This window comes from Diaphorina citri, unplaced genomic scaffold, assembly GCF_000475195.1.
Source record: "Diaphorina citri unplaced genomic scaffold, Diaci psyllid genome assembly version 1.1 scaffold39367, whole genome shotgun sequence".
In the NCBI taxonomy this organism is placed as follows: domain Eukaryota; kingdom Metazoa; phylum Arthropoda; class Insecta; order Hemiptera; family Psyllidae; genus Diaphorina; species Diaphorina citri.
The window spans coordinates 1-6,254 of record NW_007416695.1 but is presented as its reverse complement, the minus strand read 5'-3'; the positions used below and the strand labels follow the sequence as shown (position 1 = coordinate 6,254).

The 6,254-nt window shown below is 42.1% G+C and overlaps 1 long non-coding RNA gene across 1 annotated transcript; it reads left to right on the top strand.

Moving 5' to 3' along the window:
- The first annotated feature begins 4,378 nt into the window (after nt 1-4,378).
- LOC113473529 lies at nt 4,379-6,236 on the top strand. The gene is made up of 2 exons (XR_003395477.1): nt 4,379-4,582; nt 5,056-6,236. It is a non-coding gene; the product is annotated as an uncharacterized LOC113473529 (long non-coding RNA).
- The last annotated feature ends 18 nt before the right edge of the window (nt 6,237-6,254 follow it).

The window sequence follows — 6,254 nt, the reverse complement described above, 5'->3', positions numbered from 1 at the left end:
GACAAATTTCAGGGGGTTCAGTCTGATTCAACCAGATGAGGGACAAATTGCAGGGGCTCGGTATGGGAGGTTCGATTGATCTGACCCCGTTTATTTTATTGTTCAAGCTGAATGAAAGGGCAGAAGCGGCCCGTACTTGTACAGAAAGGGCGGGGTACAGCTACTACGCTCGCCGATGTAGGGTGCAAAAGCTCATGTGTACCCGGACTCTGGGTACCACATATATGCCGGATCATGCTCGAGGAAGGAGAAAACCATTCGTCTATCTAGACCCGAAGTTGCACTAGCACGTAAAACTGGGCACGGATCTTCGTATTTAAAGTTGGTATCTAATGGTATTATTTTTTTGTGTGTTATGAAGGGTAAATGCACGACCTAGTTGTGCTCTTGTGGTCCTTCATTGAGCATTTTTATAATCGATATTTTTTTCATGTTAAAAAAACAGCTACCACCCTTAGCTTATGCGCCGGATCGCGAAATGTTCCGTCTGCTCGATGGTTGGTTCGATTGATCCGATCGCCCTACCATGTCCGGTTTAAAGAATGGCGACCAAACTCGGTATTACTCTGGAGCCAAAATGAAGTAAGAGCGAAGTTAAGGAACTGGTCTCGCGGATTGACTAGAGGACGGACCCGGAGTAAGGTCTTAAAACACCTTGTAAAGTTATGGGAACGTGTTGTTTATCTCTATATAAAATTTTCTCCAATCTTATCCCTCCTACATTGTTTCCTTCCAGGGCTTTGAGCTTCTCTCTTCTCTTCTGTCCTATCCTCTTTCGGTCGGCAAAAGCCCTCGCTTATAATTGACAAGTCATATCTTAGGGCCGGGCCCGCCCTTAGCTTGGGGCGCCGGATTCGCGAATTGTTCCGTTCTGCCGCGATCGTTTGACTGTTCGACCTAACTCTACATTAGCAAACTTCTCGGACCAAGGGTAAACAGCAACTCAAGTGGGTTAAGAAAGACTTATAGGTCATCCACACATGAAAATTTTAAGTCCTGATAAGGGTGATGTGCTCTGTGCCAAAAAGGGCTTGCTGTATTTTACAGGAACATCCTTTACATTTAATTTACTCCTCACAAGGGGTGAATCCGTGCTGTGCTAAAAAAGGCTTGCTGTCCACACTTGCCCGAAATTGCTGATAAGATTAAAGGATTAGTGTAATTATTGTAAACCGATTGTGAGTGGGCATTGCCATCAGAACTTGACAGAGGGTATCGTGCCACTGTGAGGCGTGAGGCGAGGGAAGAACTGTTAGGGGAGTAGGTTAGCAGGGCACGTTGTTTAACACGGAGCGGGCCTTTAGCTTATCCATACGAGTTGCGCCGTCTATTCTTGCCAAACCAGGTCCAGAAGCCTGTCCGAGCTCCTACATGCATAGATAGACCAAGCCACGAGGTACGTACCAAACTCAGGACTCCTCTTTACTTATGTATCGAGTGAAAACTTCATAATTAAAACAGTGATTTCCACAGTGACTTGCTGGTACTTCAGCTACAGCTAGTGGTAGTTTAGTGTTATCTATAAAGTAGTTATCTACCAGGCTAGCTGCCGAACAGTTGATAAAACACCTGGTGTGGAAGAGTTCCTAACCGCTCGTCAAATGTGGAACCCCATGTTTTTCATTTCGTCTGGAGTGTCAGCCTGTGGTCGTTAAGTTGAATTATCCATCCATTTGAGCTTTAGTTTACATTTTTTTCTCAAGTTTAAAAATCAAGATGTTAAAATAGTTTGACAGAAAGTTTGAAATTTGTTGTGGATTGGTCCTTCAGTATAGTGTACTGTTGATTTTTTCCAGTGCGTTTATCCCCCAAGACTTTTCGACTTTGAATTAATAGGCTTTCAAATTGTTAAAGGTCGCGAGGAAAGGAGAGTCGCCGTGTGTCCCGCTTAGGAAGTGTTTGAGCCTTGGAGTAGGGGAAAGGTCGGGGTAAGAGCCACTCATCGGCAGGGAGTAGGAGGAAAGGATGTTCGAGTGCGGTGTAGCAAGGTCGTAGTAGACCGTATATTATGACCTTTTGCTCACTCTTTCTGTATTTAGTTAATCTATGAAATTTTTCTTGCCAAAGACGGTTCATGGCAATCAAACCTTCAAAGCAGTCGGATGTATCAATCAAGACCTTCAAACAGTCGGGATGTATCAATCAAACCTTCAAACAGTCGGATCTATCAATCGATAACCTTGTACGGATTTTTATTTTTTATTTTTGAAAGATCGGTCGGATTCAATCGGAATCTGACGAATTCTCCCATCGTAGGTCGGATGTAAGCTATGCACCCAAAATGAGGGGCGGGGCCCCGTCTCTGAAATTGCGATTTGTTAATTCTCAAATAGACACCCTGTCGGGACCGAAAAAGGGAACGGACGCAGGAAGAAAGAAGACTAAAATCCCTGTGCATTCTATAGGTAACAAAGACAAGGGGCAGATTATTTGAGAATTTTGTTTTATATTTTTTCCTACCACATTGTGTTAAGGCAAAACGGGCCTAAAGATTTGGAGATTAAAATTTTTTTTGTAAACTTCCGGGGTGCTCTCTTTTTCTAACCTAGGTGGGAAAAGCACTAAACCTTTTTTAGGCGCAAAATTTGAAACTTGCGATAATATTTACGACTTGGAAACCCTAAAATTAAAAAAAAAAAAGCGATTAGCCACCTTTTAATAACAACTCGTAGGTATAGGATACCACTTAACTTTGTGTGTCGTGAACACCCCCTTTTAAATTATTAATTTTAACATAAGTTTCCAGTTTGTCTTTTTGTAGTTATTTGCTACTCTTCAGTGTTCACCCAACTTTGACCTAAGTAGAAAAACGACAATTTGAATATTTTTTACTTTTTGTTTCATCCATACACTCAAAAGGGATGGAATTCGTAACTTATTATAATTTAATAAAATTATATAACGGTGTTTGCAGCATCGGCATCTTGACTGAAAAACCGTGCGGGTGATTTACTGGTTGACTTAGATCTTGGCTGTTCACATTTTGTGTGTCTCTTTCGAACTTTAGGTGGTCACCTTTGACCCTAGAGAGAGCTGAGAGTACGGAAAGGAACGACTACTGAGGACGCTGGTAAGTAGAAAGAGAGAGGCACACATCACGGATAAAAGTTTAGCAAGAATCGAGACATGCGAGTACAAAAGGCGTAAAAAGACTTGAAGTTTTTAGCTAGTCAGAAACCCCCCTCTGCATGGATATGACTCGGTGCGATAGTTGGGAGTGAAAAAAACTTTAACCTGAGGGTAGGGAAACAATGAGGGCGTCTCCGCAGAAAGTGAAAAGATTTCCTCAATACGGTAACAGTTGCGTCATAATCTTTTTTGACCTCTCTACTTCAATCTTATGACAACAAAAGTGTCTATAAGCGTTGGGAAGTAAGAGGTCACGGCATGAAAAAAGAGATGACACATCGCATCGAGAGAGGTTTTACACCTGAGCACGTATGAATCAACTATTGTGGTGTGAAGCGGAGGTTAGGAGCGGAACCGGTCCCATTTTACAAGGGTAGCTAGACTCCGTATCGTGGTAGGATTCTAGCCGGCGGATATGTCTTAAGCGAGCGATGAGGGACCGAGGAATTATTAAGGAGCGCGGCGCCGCCCCGCCCCGCCAAGTCAAAGTTTGACCGTGCCATGGCTCTCGAGCAAGGGCAGAGGTTTACGCTGCGAGAAGGAGGACTAGAGATATACGCCACAGAGAAAGTAGCCGTTTTCAGGTAGTTGTAGAGGGAAAACTACAAATGACGGAAGAAAACGGATACCATATACCAGCCTGAATTTCCCTCGATAAAGAAATAGCAAAGGTTGAATGCGAAGGACATCCACTCATAAAATTTTAGTCACAACCAAATGTCAGCCCAAAAGTAATCACCCTGGGGCTGATTAAGTGGCTGACGAAAAACGCCGACCCCGTCTGTACACGGGAGAAGAGGAGAATTCACTTTTTGTGAACAACGCCTATTACTTAGGGTGAGTTTGACCAACCTTCCTTTTAGTCCTCAATAGCCTGTTAGCATAACAGCCCCGTTAAGGGCATCCCATACTACGGGATGGGCATGCAACGACACTGACCAGATGCGTCTAATGTAGGAGTTGTTTTATTGCTACGAAATAAAAACGCCCGTGAAACACCTTTTTTAAAGCCTATACAAATCAAATATAACTTAACAGTATGTAAGCTTAACAGAAAGTTTCATTTTCTTCTCTTCAGATGTACGTTCAGGTTATACAAGCCCACGGCTCTCGAGCAAGGGCAGAGGTTCACGCAGCGGGAAGGATTTACAAGCGGCACCAGAGGCTGTTCTCATAACAGGGCTTCTAGGAGATGAAAAAAAAAGTGAAATCCAAGATTAAAGTATTTTTTTTTTTGTTTCAGGTGTACGTTCAGGTTATACAAGCCCATGGCTCTCGAGCAAGGGCAGAGGTTTACACTGCGAGAGGGAGGATTCACCAGTGGAACCGGAGTGGTTACCAAGATTCTGAAGAACCTCACGGATCTGGAGAGACAATGTCTGATAGAGTCGAAGAAGAAGAGGGAGAAGATCATCTCGCAGCTGGCCGAGGGAACTGCAGCTTGAACTGAGAAGTGAGTTTAAATGGTTTCTTCTTCCTCTAGTTTTAGTGCCTATCCGTTAACGAATGTTGGCAACCTTTCTGGCAATCATGGGTTTGTTGGCTGCAGCTTTGAAGAGTCCTGTTGTTGACGTGTCGAACCGGATTCTTAGATTTTTCAGCCAGGATATTCTTCTTCCAACACTCTTTTTCCCGTCTATCTCTCCTTGTAGAATACATTTGAGGAGTCCATACTTATTTTCGTTTCTGGGGTTTATCGTGACGAAGACTTGCCAGCCTAGTTAGCTTGGTTGGTAGCGAGTCTGCTTTGTAAGCGCTAGGCCGCGGGTTCGATTTCCGCCCGGGGTCGGATTTTATCCTGAAGGGATAATGTTCGTTCTCGGAACGGCTGGCTTTCTATCCCGTCTTTCTTCTCTCTCCGATTTCGGGACGATAGGACCTTAGCAGTTACAGTTCCCTCTATTAATTACTCTTGGTGTGTTTCAGGTTCGTCACTTGAGAGACAAGTTTTGTACAGATGAAGGAACAACATTGCATAACCCTCCAGAATATACATATGTAGTAGATACACATTCGCCATTTTTATTTCCTTATCCTATAGGAAGGAAAGGAATGTAATCGGGTTAAAAAAAGAGAAAGCAATATGTATAAGGAAGGAACTATTCTATCTTTCTTCTCGTGGCCGTGTTAGAGGTGTTTTTGCAGAATGGACCTTTTGAAAACATTGGAATGACAAAATAATAGGTACCTTACTTAATCATTAGTAATGTCATTATTTCCAAGTAATGATGATGAAAAATCATAAAATCCGGAATTCCATCATTAGTAATGACATTACTAATGATCATTAAGGTACGTAAAAGGAAAAGCCAGGCTGCTTATGTTCTTTGATTGCCTATCGAAGAAGGTCACCTATGTTGGCTAACGGATTTCGGAAAATCCATCAGATTCAAGCCATGGGATTACATTCTACGTTTCCGGGTTCGATTCTCCGGGAATCGAAATTCGTTTTCACTATAGCATAGCTCGGTGATCGCCTGCTTGTGGGATTTTGATCTAAGACACCTTCCAAAATTTAATCCATTCATTGATGTGATTTAAAGACTCAATAAAAGAAAAATATTATTGGGAACCTCCCTTCTCTAGCTTTTACTCTGTTCACCTTTAAGACTTGGGTCATTCAAGGTTTTTTTAGGGGCTTTAACTATGTTTTATGCATGTCGGTCGCGGTGTATTCAACGTTTAAATTCTTCTTTAGAATATCCTGGGTAAAATCGGAAATGTTGGTACTGTGGCATGTTCCAAGAACGACTCCGCACTACTCACTGTTTACGATACCTACAGAAAATATTGACAAACGGCACAATGTTTTTCTCTTGCTGGGAGTATAAACTGAGAAGTATGGAATGCTCGGTCGTTCGTGAAATAAGGCACAGGTCACCTTTTTGCAAACATCAAGCGAGTGTACTTTAAGTAATGACGAGGTCCGAATTATTTAAGAAGGTTTGACAAACAGGTGTGCATTTGAAGCTTGTAGTTTTTGTTTGGTCTATTCCCCTTTCTTTTCCTATTATTTGTTCTTAGTTGTTTATTTTACATATTTAACTAACATGTCTAAAAGAAGAAAATACAAATACCTATGTGATTGAAATTTTTTTCTAGTTAAATTTGAGTTTTATTTTCCT